Genomic DNA, 20302 nt, shown 5'->3' on the forward strand with positions numbered 1-20302 from the left:
TCTCATTTCTACAACACACTCCCATAACAATGTTCATGTGCTGCTAACAAGATCAAGCTATCTCATAAATCCTGTGTGAACTTCTGAATCTCGTAGTTTCTTAGGATTATTGTCCCCACAGAGCAGGTGGCGATAATATTGGAAACTACATTCTAGTTCATACTATTTATATTTGAGAAGTCCGCCCTCATGAACTTGCTATTTTCTTAGGATTATTGTCCCCACGGAGCAGGTGGCGATAATATTAGAAAAAGGCTTCATAAATTGCAGACCAATTGATGGAGACCATATACAAACGTTGAGTTCGTAATTATAGCTTAGATATTTGGGTTATGGTTTTTCTTTAATTATCCTTAGCCTTAGAGCAGAGAAAGGCTTGATTAAATACTGTTGGTATTTAATTTGCTGGATAATTAAATCATTAGATTAATGTTGCTATCTTCTTTTAGGAAATTGTTGTTCTAGAATTTAATTCTTATTCATGTCTACTATAAGGTATATCTAAAATAAACAAATTATTTAATCCTTAATAAGACATGAAAAAATAAATTCAAATTATTTCCTTGTTCCAGATTAGGAAGAGATATTTTATTATTTAATGTATTCATATATATCTATCCTTATTTGGATCTTAGATAAATAAATATTAGGAAACTATTAAATTATGCTTATACATATCATCTAGGAATAAAAATAATATTATTTATTTCCGTAGATATAGAAAATATTAAAAATATTCCTTAAATCTAGATTAATATTAGGAAACTATTAAATTATTCCCATCCATATCATATAGAAATCAAAATAATATTATTTATTTCCATAGATATAGACAATAATAAAAAAATATTCCTTAAATCTAGATTAATATTAGGAAACTATTAAATTATTCTCATCCATATCATCTAGGAATCAAAATAATATTATTTATTTCCATAGATATAGATAATAATAAAAATATTCCTAAAATCTAGGCAAATCTTCCATGGAGATTTTATTTCCATTAAATAATAATATTTTAATGATATCTTTTAATAAAATAATTAAATAATCATTAAAATAGTCCTTCATCGTTATCTCATCGTACGAGGTTCACACGGACGATGATCGACGAAGATCCGACGAGTTCGTCGTCAGAACACGACGCACGCAGCGTCTCGGCCACCGGCGCGCAGGTGGCGCACCGGTGTCTCAGCCCATCGAGCCGTCGGGTGCCGACGCTCCTCGGCCATCTCGGTACGTTGGGTGACCCGGTCCTCGGCCAGCAGCGCGCACGACGTTGGCGCTGCTCTCGGCCAGTTGCTGTCACCCGTCTCGGCCTATCCGAGAGACGATGCTCCCATCCCAGTGGCACACGGCGCGCGACTCAGCGCATCTGTCTCGTCCAGTGGCTCGGGACTCCATCTCGGACCTTCCGCCTAGGGATGGAGTACCCTCGCGTCTCGGTGTCTCGGCCGGTTCTCGGTCGAACCGCCGCACCACGCCAGCATCCATGTCGGTCTAGACGCGGGTGCGTCTGGGGCGTGTGATCTCGGCCTGCGACGCGCACGAGCCCTAGCTCCTCCGCTCGTCACCGCGTGATTGCACGTCTCGTACGATGGAGCAATTCAAGTTCTTTGATTCGAGAGTTCTTGAGTTCATCATGCATAATAAATTAAACAAAACACCAAGAACACGCTTCGCAATCAAATTGGACATGCATACAATTTAAATCCAAATAATCAGAGCCAAAGACAAATTCTAGATTTATCATTTGAAGGGGTTGGCAGCGGAAGCGTGCAAGGTTTATCCGATCACATGAATTTGATCTATTTAGGAGATTATTCAGACAAATTCTATTCGCGCATATCACATGTATCATTCTCATAACTTGAATTAAAACATGCTTTAGCATATAAAATCCCTAAAACATGCTTACTACGGAATTAGCCAATTTACCTCGTTTATTCAATCAAGAATCGATGATGGCTTGCTCCGTCTCCACGTGAAGCTCTTCAATACAAAACCACGGATCTTCTGACTGGTGTCCCGGACTATACGCTGATATTTGTTTGGGCAAATCTCACCAACGTATTAGGACTCGAATAATGGAAGACAGAAACTGCTCACAGAGGAGGCACAAATTTCGAACTCTTTCTCTCTAGAGGGGGACAAAATGTTTATGTAAAGAAAAAGTGTTTTGTGTCTCCTTTATTCTCCTATTTATATTAAGTCACAAATTGGGCCCAGTCAGGGATCTAAGGAAGAATTGGATCAGGCCTCACCCAATTAGCTTTTTACTAATTAAATTGAACCCACAATTTAATATAAGCTTATATTGGAATATTACAAGCAGCCACTACAGAAGTAATATTGCACTACCTTTCCAAATCTGAAATTACAAGTATTCCGGGTTTCCTTTATTTGCGTTCAATTCATTTCCCGCGCTTAAGATAGAAACATCCATTAATTAATTAATGTCTGCTATGGACTTAATTAATCAACATATTTAATCTTCAATAGTGGACTTAGCAACAAACTCTTATTTATTATTCATAGAGTAATCAAACTCCAACTAGCTAGGTTCTGAATAATAAAACCTTGTTTCGAGCTCCTCTTGTGGATGTTATCAAACGAGACTCTCCTCGCGCACGATTCAGCGTAATAGCAATCCTAGCACCGCTAGATAATGATCACCACTACCCAATATACCTGGATCGTTGGGTTACGAAAAACCCGCACCTTTGGTAAGTCAAAGTAGTAGATACTCAATATCGTATGCTCAATGCTAACGTACATTGATTAAGAAATTATTATCAAGACCTCGTCTTTCAGTAGATAGCATAAAGACTCATCTTGCTGTTAGATCCACTCAGTGCTATACCACACCAACGTCATCTTATTTCAATAAGGCTTAGAAATAATTGGACTGACATTGCAACCTTTCACGATAGATAGTCTAGGCCTATCTGGGTTGTGAAATTCTTCTTTTTCTTTGTTCAGAACTGACCGTGTTACCTTAAAGTGGACGACGCCCACAACCGGTCTACTAGAACAAAGACTTAGACTTTGTTACATTTTTATACATTTAAATATGCAATAAACAACCATTAAATGTAAAACATAACTACATTGTGACAAAAATAATCTATTTTATTCATTAGAAAATATCAAGTAGAGTTTTACAGAATCCAATCACTCGAAAGGTGATTTCTAGTATACAAAACCCTAACATTTTATTGCACTAACATGGCTAATAATGTGCGAAAAGAATGGTGAAATTGAGTGTGCAGGGCAAATAAAGTGTAAAAGCGGCAAATGCAGGATCGAATTGATCAACTCGATAAAGGAGTGAAGAATAGCCAGAAATGGAGCTAAGTTGATCAGTTGTGTACAAGCAGCGAAACTTGCCCAGCTGACAAGTTGATCAAGTGGAGTTCACCATATGGAGTCATGAGTCACAGGAGAGATAAGAAAAGATGTCATCTCAAGGGTATAAATGTCAAGTTTGGATTGGCTTAACCTAGGAATTTGGGCTGAACATCATCCTATAAATAGCAAGGAGAATGTATGCAAAATGGAGTTCTTTTCCGGGTTCAGTATCACCTCAGTTACCACACAATCCTCTTTTACATTTTCAAGCATGGAGCACGGGAGCTAGGAGTCATCGGAGCCACAGTTCTACTTCAACCTTCCTCTCTTTTTACTCATAAGGGAAGAAGAGACGCATATCTGCCTAAGAAGCCTTCATAGTTTGTTTTTTCTTTAAAACCCTGAGGGGTCGAAATAATTGTTGCTCAGTTTTTGTCCATGTTTTCTCCCGAATTTTAGTTGTTATTTTGTTCCTGTTGCTGATCGATCTTCTGAATTTGTGATTTGGAATTCTGTTTTGTTTGTTGAAGATCATTTATGAGATGGAGTTTTCAATGCAAGCGGTTTTGGATCTGATGTTCTCTGTCGTGTTTCTTTGTTTAGCTTAGTTTTGTTCTAATTTGGAAATTAGCTCTGCACAACTCAGTGATTGATGTTTAGATCTGAAGTGAGGAAGAAGTATGCGATGTATGTTGGGTTGAATTCGGTGATTTCGGAGTTAGATCTTGTTGAGATTACCTTGCTGCTCTGTTTTTCGATTTCTCATAGTTAGATCTAAGTTTCGCTTCGTTAACTTGCATGAGTTTTGGATAAATACCTTAGATTTGTTTTCTCTTTGGTTAAATCACATGGATCCGTGTTTTTGATTTTGTTGTTTCATGTTGATAGTTTAGTTGATCAGGTTAGTTTATTGTTTGAGTAATTTTAGTTAACCCACCAGTAGTAAAGCGTGGCAGTAGCCAACCCCCAACATGTGTTATACACAACTCGACATGCCTCTGTCCCTGTGAGATTCGACCCTTGCTTCCCTTTAGTAGTCTATAGTATTGTGGGTTAAGGTATTGAAGGCCCTATGCCTCTCCGTTTGCGTAACCAACGACTAGATAGTTGCCTACTTGATCCCTTCCTCATTGTCTTGATCAAGGGAGTAGTATCGACATACTAAAAATCTGTTGTGTGAACTAGAGTCATTAGGTTGAGGGAAACCTCTCGCGAGTCCTTCAAATGGCGCCGTTGCCGGGGATGGATGGCGTTTTTATGTGCATGTGTTTGAGATATTTTGTGTAAATAGTTGATTTGTTTTGTTTATTTTATTTTCTTTTGCAGTTTATGTACCGGAGCCCGAATTTTAGACGCTGGAACAACACAGTGAACTGGAGAGACATAGAGGGTAACAGGAGGATAAGAGCAACAGCTAACCCCGTTGCCACCAGGTCTGGGTTGAACACATGAGGGCCATCACATTCAAGCTCTGAAGGGGAGGAAGATACACTCCCGTTTGTCGAACAAAAAAAGGGAGAAATTGAGCCAAAGGAAAAACCTGTTCCAATGGCGGATATAGAAGATAATGATCTCGAGATTGGATCCCTGAACGCCCACATAGACGGTGAGCCTTCTCAGGCCATAGTGGTCATCCCTGCTCAGTCAGGGATCGAGATAAAGAACAATTTGCTAGTTGTCATGCCACATTTTTACGGGCGATGAGTGGAGAACCCGTACACCTTCCTTTCGTATTAAAAGGCGAGGCTAACACCTGGTTCATGAGGCATCCTCAGAGATCTATAAGGAACTGGTCGGAGTTCCGAGGAATATTCTTGGATTACGTCTTTCCGTCCACAAAACACAAATGCCCTGAAGAAGGAGATTCAAGGAGCCTGACAGGACAGTGAGGAAACTTTGATTGAATATTGGGGAAGATACAAAGGACTGCTCGATGCATGCCCGAATAACCGTATGGTTGAAGCCGATGTTTACAACACTTTTTATGAAGGGCTAACCCCCTGAGAGCAAAAATCTAATGAACCCTTTGAGTGGTGGTGACTTCTCTAAACTGAAGGTAAGTGAGGCCAAAAGAGTGCTGGATAGATTGATCAATGCCAAGAGGGCGTATGATAATCCACATACCACAATCTTGAGGTGGGTGCCAGTTAATACCTATGCAGACACAGCCGAGGAGAGAATGGAGGCTCGCATGGACAAGATGGAAATGGCTCTATTGGCCGCGATGGAGAAACAGAATCAGCTTGTCTCGCTGGAGAAAGTGAATGTTGTAGTGATCCAGGAAGGGATGTATCCCAACTACGGACCTCATGGAGACCCTGATTTGCAAGCTCAGGTGAGTGCTGCTGGGCATTGGAGTCCTAATGGAAACTGGATTCCCGGGAAACACAAAGAAGCTCCATGTAGAGAACACCCAAATTTCAGATGGTCAGATCAGAACCAACATTAGAAAGATTACTCTGAGGTCGGGGAAGGATTATGCTGAACCCTTGGAGGGAACAGACGAAGGAAGTGAGATACTGAATCGAGGGCAGTGATAAGTCGTATTCTAGGCTTGGTTACTGGTCAGTATGATGTGCAAAATTGATTATATCTGCAAAACAGTTGCTCAAAGTGTGCAGGTTAAGTGTTCTAGCCAGTAGGGAAGTTTCGGAATGTTCAGGTGAAAAAGGGCGCCAGCATGATCTCATACTGATCAGTATTCGTGCTGAAACGGCTTGAGATGGAGAAGACGGATAGCTGGGATGGATTACCCACAATGGAGGGCAAAGAAGTCAACTTGCAATGAGGATTTACCCTAAAATCAAGGGTAAGCCTTCCTATAAAAGAAAGCCAAGAAGGAGAGAGAAAAAGAGACACATTCACTCATTCACCACCATCTTTAGGTAGAGAGTTCTCTCGGTAATACCAGTCTTTCAGCCGTGTCCCGCTTCTTGCCTCGCCGCAGCCATGATCACCTGACGCCCAGATGTTCCCGGAGTACCAGTCATCCTTATTCTAGCCAGCAAGATCATAGTTTAGGAGTTCCATCGCCCGGAGTGGCAAAACACTTTTATTTCGCTTTCGTAGTTAAATTGCTTGTTTTTCCTTACGTTGGATCTTTGTTGCTTTTGGATATTTTCTGCTTTTGAAGTACTTGTTGAAGATCCGAACGTGTTTATGCTATGAAGTTGTTTTCTGTTCAGTTTACTTCGCCGATCTCTTTTCTTTCTGCCTAGTTAGCTTAGATCTAGAGTTTCTGGTCGTTTTGAGTATCGAATCATGTGTTTCCAGTTAGTAGTTTATTTCTTCGAGTTAGCATAATCTGTTTACTTTTATTTCATAGAGGTTTGTGTCATGCAAGGTGCAGTTATGTGTTTCTTGTCTTCTTCCATGCTGATCAGTAGGCGGGATTTCAGTTTCGATGTTTGATTTTCGATTTGGAATTTTTGATTGTAGATCTGCGTTCATGAGTTATTAATCTGTGTTTTTATGGTGCTGATCTGGTTTGTTTTTCTGATTTTAGTTTGTGTTTGCTGAAAAAGATGATGTCCATATCCAAGTTTGGGACCACTTTTGCTTTTTAGATGCCTTTTGTTTTTTGTCCTTCACCTTTAGTACACCCTGCAGATCTGTCAGTCTAATCACCACAACTACCACTTATTCTCTGCTTTTCTGTTTAGCCTTTTATAGAAACCTAGTACTTTCCGCATATTTTCTGTTACACCGCATCCACCATAATTCCACGTACACCACTACATGTCGACCACCATTCACCACTCCCAGTCAGTAGGACACCATCTTAATTTCCCGTCTAGGTAGAGACTCAACCCAAGCATGGTAGCTAACCAAACCATCCAGAATATCACCACAATAGTTTTAACGCACCATCTCTGTGGGATTCGACCCCTACCTTCACTATACTACCCAGTAGAAGAGGGTTGAGGAATCTTTGAAACCAGGGTCTAGGCTTAGTTAGGATCTCTATCCTGACCAGTAGGATATATCCTTGCTTAAACGACACCTACGCACCCTGCTGCATCTTTCAAATGGCGCCGTTGCCGGGGATGGATGGCATTATTAGTTACTTTTGTGTGTGATACTTTGGTGTATATATTGTGTATAATTTTCCTTTTTCTTTTCATTTCGGTTTATGAACAGTAGCTCGTCTCCTGATCAGTGGAGGCCGAAAATACTCAAGCGAGGAACTATACTCGTAACCACTCATTCTGGCCTGTCGACCACCTTGTCTGACCTAAGAACGAGTAGTGACGAAGAGAAGGGCACCATAGAGGGACCAATACCAGAAGAGAAACCACTGTTGGAAGCCAACCCAAGGGAAATGGCCAACCAGGGAGATGTGAAGCCTCATGTGAAAGACCCGGAGATCGGGACGCTGAACGCATATACTGAAGGAGAGCCCCCGCAAGCCATAGGTGTTACTCCAGGGCAAACCGCCTGCGATGTGAAGCCTCATGTGATCGCGATCCTGCCTACATACTGTGGGAAGAGCTATGAAGGGCCGTATGAGTTTCTTCATGAGTTTCGTAAAATTTGTAGGGCGCAGAGGAGACCAGCAGGAGCGACTGAGGATGATTATAGGATGAAGGCTTTGCCATTTGTGCTCAAGGGGGAAGCTAACACCTGGTTCATGTGCCTGCCCCCCAACTCTATTGAGACTTGGGCCGATTTCAAGTCAGCATTCCTGGGCAAGTTTTTCCCATTATCCAAGACAAGCGCGCTGAAGAGGGAAATAACTAATGTGAAGCAAGGGTATGATGAACCCTTGAGTGATTATTGGGCAAGATACATGGGTCTTTTGGAATCATGTCCCAACCATCGCATGGCGGACATTGAAGTACATCATACTTTCTACGAAGGTATGAACACGGTAACCAAGGACCTGGCAAATTCATCGTCAGGAGGAAGCTTCACGCAATTACGGGTCAGCGAAGCGAAGAGAGTCCTAAGGAAGCTACTGAATGCAAAGAAAGAGTATAACCATTTAAGGGAAGGATACAACCGAGAGCGGGCTGCTGTTTCCTTGCTTACTGATCAGGAAAATAAGCTGAAGCAGAAAATGGATTTGAAAATGGATGAGCTGAAGAAGTCACTTCTGAGTGCGATCGAGAAGAGCACTCCACCACCTTCCCCAGCTGGGAATTACAAGGGTGCAGAGCAGGGAAATCAAGGACCGAACTATGATCAGCCTAATGACTTTGGGAATATGGAGCAAGTTAATGCTGCGGGATACTTCAATTCTAGTGGGCATTGGATTCAAGGTAGACAACGGGATGCACCATGGAGGGATCATCCAAACTTCCGATGGGGTGACGGAAGCCAAAATCAGAACCAAGGTCAGAACCAAGGTCAGAACCAGTATAACCCCCATCCGAACCAAAACCCTAACCGTGGACCAGCAAACCCAGACTACCAGCCCAACTGGTCAGGAAGAAACCAACAATCCCAAAACCAAAACCCGAACCCTGTCTATGTGCCGCCCCACCAGAGAAACTTCCAAAATTTCCAAAATCAGCTGAACCCAGGACCCCAACACCATCTGAACCAAAATCAATTCCAAGGCCAGCACCAGAATCAATATCCTCAAGATCAGTACACCCCTCCTGCCCAGTATAACCAATACCCGCCTAATCAAGGCCAGCAAAACTCCCAGAACTATCAACACCAAGGGCCGAGTCATTTCCAAAATTCGAACATGCCAAGGAGATCCGTTGAGGACATGATGGGTGAAATGCTAACGTCACAACAGAGCATCAAAAGAGAATTGCAATCCCATAATGAGGTCGTGCAGGGGATGCAAAATGCCCAGAAGGAACATAGGGCGAACATGGATATGATGAATAGGCAGTTAGCTCAACTGGCCAGTTCGGTGGGTGATTTGAAGGGAAATGCGGGGAAACTCCCATCTACAGTCTAAATGCCCGAAAAGGCAAATGTGAGTAAGGTTACGTTGAGGTCAGGAACTACTTATGACGCGCCTCAACCGAAACGACCTAGTGGAAGACCCAATGGAACGAAGATAGGAGGCGATACCATTTCAGCAGAAGAATTAGGGAGACCTATACCTCGGATGCAGGATCCATTCTTCTTGGATGATACACCAAGTGTAAGAGGTGAACCCGACACCCTACTGACCAGGAAGGAACCTCCTCCAGAAGAAGAGCCCAGAATGGAGGCCCAGACCCAGGAAATACCCAAGAAAGACTCCAAGAAGGTTGCTGAGGGACCAGTAGAGGAGAAAAAAGGGGAGAAACCATTCCCATTCCGATTTGTTACAAAGAGGAAGAAAGAGAACCCGGTTGACTACTTGTCGATTTTTCGGAAATTGGATGTCACCATACCATTCCTCCAAGCCGTGAAGCTACCCCCTCTCGGGAAATTCATAAAGGACTTCATAGCCGGGAGAGCCCAGAAGGATGGCAAGATTATGGTGGAAGGGATAGCGTCAGCAATAGTGCAAGAGATGTTACCACCCAAGAGAGCCGACCCAGGTATGTTCACCCTACCCATAACTGTAGGAGATGTGAATGTCGAACATGCAATGTGTGATTTGGGGGCATCTATAAATGTCATGCCACTGTCTATCTATAACCGGTTGAAATGAGTGAGGCTGTCAAATACTAGGGTGTTGATCCAACTGGCTGATAGGTCGTGCATAAGTCCTGAGGGAGTTTTAGAAAATGTGTTAGTAAGAGTGCATGATTTTACATACCCTGCTGATTTTTATGTGATCAAAATGAGTGAGCATAAAGCGAGGGAGTCTAGTGGAGTCTTGTTAGGAAGAACTTTTCTGATAACGGCTAAGACAATAGTGGATATGGCTGAGGGGACTATTTGCATTGATTTTCATGGGGAGAAGTTTACCTTCGATATAAATGATGCCATGAAGAAACCCATTGATTCTGAAAATCTATGCTATGTTGATGTGATTGACCCCCTAGTCCAAGATTTTCTTGAGACCGAACTATTGCAGGAGAAACTCCAGGCTTTAGATGTTTATGAACAGGCTGACATAAAAGCTGCTGCATGGTGTGATATGATCAGTAGCCAAGGGTTGACTGATGAAGAAATAGAAGTAGCGATCAAGGAATTCTGTCAGAAATCGGAGTTCATTGGAGCCGCAGGGGCTTAGCTACCAGTCAGTATAGAAGAACCATCAGAGGAAGATTTAGAAAAAGAAGGAGAGACTGAGAAAAACCCTCTACCCGAAGACACACTTCCACCCCAAGTTGAGCTGAAGAAGTTGCCACCGAATTTGAAGTATGCCTTCCTCGGAGGTGAGGACTCATATCCAGTGATCATCAGTAGCAGTCTTACAAGGGAACAGGAGGCTAGGCTGCTGACTGTGCTAAGTAAGAACAAGAAGGCGATTGGATGGAGTCTTACAGATTTAGTGGGGATAAGCCCCGACGTCTGCATGCACCATATTAGGCTGGAAGGTAAACCCGAACATGCGAGAGGAAATATTGAAGGAAATCTTGAAGTTGTTGTCGCTGGGAATTATCTATTCAGTGCCGGACAGTGAGTGGGTCAGTCCGATCCACATGGTCCCAAAGAAGTCGGGCATCCAAGTAGTTCAGAATGAGAGGAATGAGCTGATCCCAACGAGGCTAGTCACGGGTTGGCGAATGAGCATCGATTACCGTAAGCTGAACAATGCGACCAGGAAGGACCATTTTCCCCTGCCGTTCATCGACCAAATGTTGGAGAGATTAGCTGGGAATAAGTTTTTCTGCTTTCTAGATGGGTACAGCGGGTATTTCCAAATTTACGTAGATCCTGAGGACCAGGACAAGACCACTTTCACTTGCCCGTTTGGAACCTATGCATACCATCGCATGCCTTTCGGCCTATGCAACGCTCCAGGTACGTTTCAACGATGTATGATGAGCACATTTTCCGATTTGATTGAGGATTGCATAGAGATATTCATGGATGACTTCACGGTTTACGGAGACTTGTTCGACTCTTGCTTTCACCATTTGGATATAGTTTTGGAAAGGTGTCAAGCAAATAGTTTGGTTTTGAACTTTGAGAAGTGCCATTTTATGGTCACCGAAGGGATAGTTTTAGGACACGTGGTCTCAGAAAGAGGTATCCAAGTGGATCGAGCCAAGGTAGATGTTATATCCAAATTACCATTCCCTACTGATCAGAAGGGAATAAGGGGTTTTCTGGGGCACGCCGGATTTTATCGAAGATTTATCAAGGATTTCTCCAAGATCGCCCAGCCCCTTACCAGATTACTTCAGAATGACGTGGAGTTCATTTTTGATGAGCAATGCAAGGCTGCTTTCAACCTTCTCAAGGAAAAGCTGATATCCGCACCTATCATAAGGGCTCCTGACTGGAACCATCCTTTCAAAGTAATGTGCGACGCCAGCGATTTTGCTGTAGGAGCCGTGCTGGGTCAGAAGATCGATGGGAAGAGGTACGTAATTTTTTATGCGTTCAAGACTCTGAATCAAGCCCAGCGGAATTACGATACCACTGAAAAGAGATGCTGGCAGTGGTGTATTCTTTCGAGAAGTTCCGGCCATATTTGTTGGGATCCAAAGTCATAATGTATACTGACCATCCAGCGATTAAGTATCTGATTGCCAAGAAGGAATCCAAACCACGCTTGATCCGATGGGTACTCTTGTTACAAGAATTTGATTGGGAGGTGGAAGATAAGAGAGGAGTCAAGAACAAGGTGGCAGACCATTTGAGCAGAATAATGCAAGATGGAAATGGTGAAGAAGTGCATGACAAGTTTCCGGAGGAACATTTGTGTGAGGTGATTTTTGCGCCTAGAAAAATTGATTGGGAAGAAGTGTTCAAACTTACTAGTCAGAATGACACAACAAAAGGGAAAGAGAAGGTAGGGCAAGAGCCATGGTATGCGGACCTGGTCAACTACCTAGTGACTGGAGAGCTTCCAGAAGTACCGAGTGTTACCAAAGCACAAAGAATGAAGATCAGGAGTGAACCAAAATACTACTTTTGGGATGACCCCTATCTGTGAACGGTAGGGTCCGATCAAGTGATAAGGAGGTGCATTCCTGACTGGGAGCAGCGGGATGTTTTAACCCACTGCCATTCGTTAGCATGTGGAGGGCACTTCGGGTCCAAGAAGACGGCAAGGAAGATTTTGGATAGCGGCTTTTACTGGCCAACTCTCAACAAAGATGCGTACGAGTTCTGCAGGAGCTGTGAGCGTTGCCAACTGACCGGTGGAATATCTGCCCGGGATGAAATGCCGCAGGTACCTATAATAGTTTGCGAGCTATTCGACATATGGGGAATGGACTTCATGGGGCCATTTCCTTCATCCTATGGGAATCTGTATATCCTAGTTGCTGTAGACTACGTCTCTAAATGGGTAGAAGCCAAGGCCACAAGCACGTGTGAAGCCAAGGAGGTGGCCAAGTTCTTAAAGAGTCATATTTTCAGCCGATTCGGTGTGCCCAGGGCGATCATATCCGATCAAGGTACGCACTTCTGTAACCGTACAATTGAATCCTTGATGAAAAAGTACGGTGTGCACCATAGACTATCTAGCCCTTACCATCCGCAAGCAATGGTCAAGCGGAGATTTCTAACCGCGAGATAAAGAAAATTTTGGAGAAGACTGTGAACACTTCTAGGAAGGATTGGAGTGTAAGGTTAGAGGATGCTCTCTGGGCGTATCGAACAGCCTACAAAACCCCATAGGCATGTCTCCTTACCGGATCTTTTTAGTGAAGATGTGCCACTTACCGGTTGGGATCGAGCATCGAGCATACTGGGCAGTTACAGAAAGTGGAATATGGATGCTACAGCCCTGTTGAAGAGGAAAGGAATACTGCAACTGCAGGAGCTTGAGGAACTTAGATTGGAGTCATTTCGACTCAGCCATGTGGTACAAGAGCGAACTAATTGTGGCATGATCGAAATCTAAGAACTAAGGAGCTCCACGTTGGCCAGAAATTACTACTCTTCCAGTCAAGATTGAAGCAGATGCCAGGAAAGCTCAAGTCCAAATGGACAGGACCTTACATCATAACTGCACTCCGTTCCAATGGGGGCAGTGGAAATTCCGGGAGTTTTTCTAACTCTGAACCTTCATAGTAAATGAACATAGGTTGAAAATATTCAGGGATAATAGCGAGGTGGTGTGTAGTGGATGAAATTCCACTACAACCACTTACATCGGTTTCATACTAATCAGTAAGATAGGAATTTGGAGTTCCACGTGGCTAGTTTCTTTTGAAAATAGTTTGCATATACTGGCCAAGTAGAATTCCAATTGCCTAAGGAAGATGTAAATATTGTAAATACGTAGTTAATCTTTGCATGCAAGATAATTTCTAAAAATCCAAAAATATTTTCGGGCGCCTTAATTTTAATTTGGAGTACACATTGACCAAGGGATTACTTATCTGGTGTTATTTCAGATTTTATTTAAAGGTCCCATTTGATTTATTTTCCTTATTAGGTAAGTATAGGAGGATTATGGAGAGGACGAAATTTGAATTAAAGTTGGTGCAGCTTTTGCAGTGGTGGCAGCGGCTAGGATGGCGCGTGAGCAGAGAGAAGGGACACGCTGACCAATCAGAGGCCAGCAATTTCAACCGCCTCCCATCTGAAGCGTCGCGACCGGCAACCCCTGATAACCGGTTTACAACCACCTGCAACTGCTCTCTCTCACCCAAATTAAACTCACCGTCCCAACCCCTTTTCCCTCACAAAACCCTCATTTTCAAATTCACTTCAAGAAATTCTTGTCCATCTCTCTCACGGAAGGAACATTCAGTCTCAACCCCAACTCTCTCCAAAATATCAAACCCTACTATCCACCACTAAATCGCAGATTTCCGATCATGGGGAAGAAAGCGTTCGCCAAAGAAAATCAAACCGCGCCGCCAAGAAACCCGGAGGCACAACCACAGCAAAATCCACCACCACCAGCACCGACCCGCATCAGCCACCACCTATGATTTCCATGGATGCCATGATGGCATTTCTTCGTCAACAGACGGGACTAGACGGCAGCATTGGCTGGTTTCGGTCAAATGGGGGGCGTAGGAACCGCACCCAGTGATATTCCACCTGCACCGGTCAGTCACGGCAGAAGTACAATCGGAGGAGGAATCTCCCTCGGCGACCATTGCCATCGGAGACCTCGGTACTAGATTCGGCGGAGCTCGACGCTGGTCCGCCGCCATTACGACTCTGACCCTGAGGAGCGTAAGAAATGGGCCAGCCAAGAAGAGACAACCCATGAGGGGAGTGGCAAAACGGAGAGGACGCCCGAGGAGGAGCCGATTGTCTCATGAGTGGAAAGGGAGGACATAGATCTGAACGAATCAGCCCAAGAAGCGGTCGTTGATGACAGATGAGGAGTTTGATTCCATCTTGAACCAAGTAGGTCAAGCAGCGGAAGGCTACTGCCTCGGAGGCTGAGGGTCTAGACCTCGCTTCGAAGGCAGTAGGCATGAGCGAGGAACAGGAACAGAGAACAGCAGAACCAGAGGTAGAAGCATCCACCATAGTGGCACCTCAGGTAGTAAAGCCGATTCCCATCAGACGGAAACTGGTAGTGAAGACAGACTCCAAGGCAGAGCCGGCCAAACCGCGGAGGATATCGCAACGTTGTTTGGGTAAGTGGGCAGCTAGTAAGGCGAAACCGAACACGGCGGAGGATCCTCTAGAGATCGTGAGTGACGACGAACGGACAACTCCCACAAAACCTGGGGAGGAGCCCTTACACTGTTACCGACCAAAGAGGATACTCAATGGAAAACCAGAGCGGTATCTCCAACACTGAGTGGCCAAGGTGAAGAGGCTGACGGGAATGGCTGAGGGTCTGGACCTCGCATCCAGGTCAGTAGGCCACAAGGAGACCAGTCCTACTATCCAGGATCCACTTTTCAACACAAGCTGAGAAAGGAACCGAAGAAGAGAAAGACATAGATGACGGTGAGGAAGTTAGATACCGTGAAGAGAGAAAACGAAGGGGAAGGCCCCTATGAAAGAAGCCCAGCAACAAGAAGCACGTACACGTAAACACTGACATAGTCATTACTGAGTCAGTTCAGCGAGGTCCAGGAACACCGGAGGAGTGAAGTGATAGCGAATACGCTGCCAGCGAGGAATCAGCCTCCGACAGTGATATCTCTTTGGAGGAAGAGGAGTACGCAAAACAACAGCTTCAGAAATGATCATCGAGAGTTAGTCCACCCACCGGTAGAGAGACTGAGGTACCGGCGCTGGACAGTGGACCTTACTGATGATCGTGTTGGACGGAGATGAAGCTTTTCGTGTGACTCGAAGGAGCTACAGAAAGCTTTCGATAGCAAGGATGAAGGGAGTAAGCAGGTGAAGAGCGGAAAGGTACTTCACATTCCTTCTTTAGATGAGTTAGGTGCCCGCGAGCAGTTTCTAATCTTATTTGCACGCGTTAGGATTCGAATGGTTGTTGAGAATGGGGATCCGAGTGTCCCGGTTAGATTAGCGAAGGAGTAGGAGTTTTCACGACCTTTAGTTTTAAGGGTCACCACTGATCTAGATGAGGAATGTATCAGTTTTTAGGTTATTTGGCGGAGAGATACGGATGAGCTTGATTGAGTGGACCGTGCGTCTGGGAATGTGCAGTTTAGAGGAGTCCATAGGGCATGAGTGGAGAAGTAGGGAGCGTGGAATTCCCCGCAGACATGTGGAATTTGAGCCCCAGGAAGCCTGGGAGGAGCTGACTCACCCTGATGCAGGGCAATTCCAGTCCACTATTTCCCGCTCCGTTCATTTCAACAACCCAATTCTGCGTCTTGTACAACTTTACCTGGATTTCAATTTATTGGGGCAGTCGAACTCCCGTTAGGACATCGATGACGGAGTTATATCTTCTCTGGTGCGCCAAGCAGGGAAGGAAGTTGCATCTGGGTTTTTGGACCGCCTACCAATGCCATCTAATTGCCACCCACCCAGCGAGGAACCTCACTCTCTGCCATGTCTTGGGAGTGTTCGTCAGAAACAACATCATCATCACGGAGGCCGAAGATTTATCCGACCAGATCATGGTGGATCCTCCTGGTCTTTTTGATACACCTTTGTTCGTCCGAACGAACACCGTTTACATGAGGCAGGGCGCACCCCAATTCTACGCAATGGGAGAAGAAGCTATACCGGACTGGGAGATCAGCAGCAGAGCAGGGAGGAATCAACGCCAGAGCAGCGGTCAAGAAAGGATAGAGAAGGCTGTGGACGAGATAGCGGAGGAAAACAGACAGATGAGATCAGAAATGACACGGTTAGCCATCATAATGGAAGGGATCCTGAAGGAGTCTGCAGGACAGACGAGGCAGAGTCAGAAGCAAGAAGCTTTGGAGACGATTATTACCAGGCTAGGAGAGGAAAACCAACGGTTGATAACAGAAATGGCCAGGATGGCTTCCGTGATAGAGGAGATATTGATGGAGTTAACACAACGAGGCCAAGGGGAAGCTGTTGAACCAAGTGGCCATGGAGGCCGAGCTAATGAACCACGAGTATCAGAGGAGGTATTAACCGAGACAAAGAAGCAGAGCAGAAACTAGAGGCGGAACAAGAGGAAGGAGATGCCGAAGAGTCGGCAGAATCTGGGAACAAGCAATCCGAGAATGAGGAGGAGAAACCGGTAGAACCACCTGCACCACAACCTGCCCCGCGAAGGAGCAGGAGGAACAAGTGACCACCACACCTACTGACCAGTTAGTTTTCTTTTTATTTTCAGTTTTTAGTTTTCGTATTTTAATTGTGTTTTGTTTTTTTTAGGTAGTATAATTTCTGTTTGTGCGCAAACCCATTCATAACACTTAGCCTATTTTATAGTCTAAGTGTGAGAAGTTAAGGGTTTGTCTTTTTGGCGCATGTGTTTGTGTTTTCTGTTTTCTTTTTTCGTAAGCATGTTGGCTCACACTTAGCCCATTGCATGGCCTAAGTGTGAGGAGTTTTGTATATATGTGTGTTTGTTTGTTGGTTTCTGTTTAGGTTTTCAAACTCTCCCACTTAGCCCATTCCATAGTCTAAGTGTGAGAAGTTTTAGTTTTAATATGGTTTTTGTCTGTTTGTCTATGTGTCCATCATACTGGCCATTACCTTTTCCACTTCACAGCCCTATCTGAGGGCAGACACTTGTGAAGTGGGAGGGGGGACGCAATGACCAATATGATGAATGTGTATATGTGTAGTCTGTGTTTGTGCTTGTGTTAGTGTCTTGTTAGGTCTAGTTTTTTTTCTTTGTGTGTTGATTGGGCTTAAAACTCAACTGTCTTGAGCTGACGGTGAGGGGAATTGAGGGAAATAAGACATGCTGGAAAACAGAAACCACCCCCCTTAGTACCTCCTAGCCAGGATAGATGATGCGAGAGTATGAAAGAAAAGCCCATACTTAGAGCCAAACACGAAAGCCCTCTTAAAATGTGAGTTATAAGCTTTAAGTGGAACCACTTTCCACATGTTTAGAAAAGAAAAGAGCGGCTGCCACAAATTGCCTAGGGTGAAGTGACTGCGTGTAGCAACACTGAAGGCAGTAGGAAACCCCCCCCCCCAAAAAAAAAACCACCTTTAGAACCTCTTTTCTAACTCTTTATACCCAGATAAATACCCCTAGCCACTGGGACTGTGTGTGTGCAAGGCATGAAACGAATAAAGCTTACTGGCTAGAAGGGTGTACAAGAAAGCAGAATCCAGCTGGACAAGAAAGTTTGGAAGAAAATCGGCCAGGGAGTCATCCCAGGCCCAAAAAGAAGGTATAAGGGTGGCGAAGCCACGGAAAGAAAAAAGAGAGAAAAGATGAAGAAAATGGTCAAAAAAAAAAAACTCGGCCACACAAAAAATGAAGAAGGAATAAGGGTGGCGAAGCCACAAGAAGCTACTGACCAGTTGGAGATCAAAGCCAGAAGCACCAACAAGAAAAGCAACTAACCAGAGGCCAAATGCACACAGTTCCCCCACATCAAATAAAATTGAACCTTAGAGCCTTAGGAACATCCACCCAAAACACTACAAACCAATAGCCCCGTTACAAGCCTTTAAGCCCTTCAGTAGCTGCACGTGAAATCTAAGTCCGAAGCAATTGTGGTTGAGCACTATGAGAGAACAGTCCTAACATTCCCGGAGAGGTATGAGTGACTGAGTGAACCTAGTGTTTGGCCGAAAGTTTGGGCGATCTTGACGAGCGGATATACTGACTGGGAGAGAAAGGGGGGGCGGCGGAAGTTCAAGGCTGTCTAAGGCCGGATTGCACCTGATCCCGAGGGGAGGGATGGTTGAAAATATAGCCCAATCTTTGTGTTTAGTCTTTCTGTGTGTTTATGTGTTTTTTTTGTGCTATTTTGTTTTTTGTGTTTCTCTTTCCGTTGTAGTCTAGGTCTAGTTTAGGATTGAGTCGGTCAGGGGAGTAACCAGGCTAGAATTCGACTTATTCTTTTCGTTTGTTCTTCACGCTTGAGGACAAGCATGTGGTAAGTGTGAGCAGTTTGATAAGTCGTATTCTAGGCCTTGGTTACTGGTCAGTATGATGTGCAAAATTGATTATATCTGCAAAACAGTTGCTCAAAGTGTGCAGGTTAAGTGTTCTAGCCAGTAGGGAAGTTTCGGAATGTTCAGGTGAAAAAGGGCGCCAGCATGATCTCATACTGATCAGTATTCGTGCTGAAACGGCTTGAGATGGAGAAGACGGATAGCTGGGACGGATTACCCACAATTGAGGGCAAAGAAGTCAACTTGCAATGAGGATTTACCCTAAAATCAAGGGTAAGCCTCCCTATAAAAGGAAGCCAAGAAGGAGAGAGAAAAAGAGACACATTCACTCATTCACCACCATCTTTAGGTAGAGAGTTCTCTCGGTAATACCAGTCTTTCAGCGTGTCCCGCTTCTTGCCTCGCCGCAGCCATGATCACCTGACGCCCAGATGTTCCCGGAGTACCAGTCATCCTTATTCCAGCCAGCAAGATCATAGTTTAGGAGTTCCATCGCCCGGAGTGGCAAAACACTTTTATTTCGCTTTCGTAGTTAAATGCTTGTTTTTCCTTACGTTGGATCTTTGTTGCTTTTGGATATTTCTGCTTTTGAAGTACTTGTTGAAGATCCGAACGTGTTTATGCTATGAAGTTGTTTTCTGTTCAGTTTACTTCGCCGATCTCTTTTCCTTCTGCCTAGTTAGCTTAGATCTAGAGTTTCTGGTCGTTTTGAGTATCGAATCGTGTGTTTCCAGTTAGTAGTTTATTTCTTCGAGTTAGCATAATCTGTTTACTTTTATTTCATAGAGGTTTTTTCATGCAAGGTGCAGTTATGTGTTTCTTGTCTTCTTCCATGCTGATCAGTAGGCGGGATTTCAGTTTCGATGTTTGATTTTCGATTTGGAATTTTTGATTGTAGATCTGTGTTCGTGAGTTATTAATCTGTGTTTTATGGTGCTGAATCTGGTTTGTTTTTCTGATTTTAGTTTGTGTTTGTTGAAGAAGATGATGTCCATATCCAAGTTTGGGACCACTTTGCTTTTAGATGCCTTTTGCTTTTTGTCCTTCACCTTTAGTACACCTGCAGATCTGTCAGCCTAGTCACCACAACTACCACTTATTCTCTGCTTTTCTGTTTAGCCTTTTATAGTAACCTAGTACTTTCCGCATGTTTTCTGTTACACCGCATCCACCATAATTCCACGTACACCACTACATGTCGACCACCATTCACCCTCCTAGTCAGTAGGACACCATCTTAATTTCCCGTCTAGGTAGAGACTCAACCCAAGCGTGGTAGCTAACCAAACCATCCAGAATATCACCACAATAGTTTAACGCACCATCTCTGTGGGATTCGACCCTACCTTCACTATACTACCCAGTAGAAGAGGGTTGAGGAATCTTTGAAACCAGGGTCTAGGCTTAGTTAGGATCTCTATCCTGACCAGTAGGATATATCCTTGCTTGAACGACACCTACGCACCCT

This window comes from Salvia splendens, chromosome 16 (assembly GCF_004379255.2).
Source record: "Salvia splendens isolate huo1 chromosome 16, SspV2, whole genome shotgun sequence".
Lineage (NCBI taxonomy): Eukaryota > Viridiplantae > Streptophyta > Magnoliopsida > Lamiales > Lamiaceae > Salvia > Salvia splendens.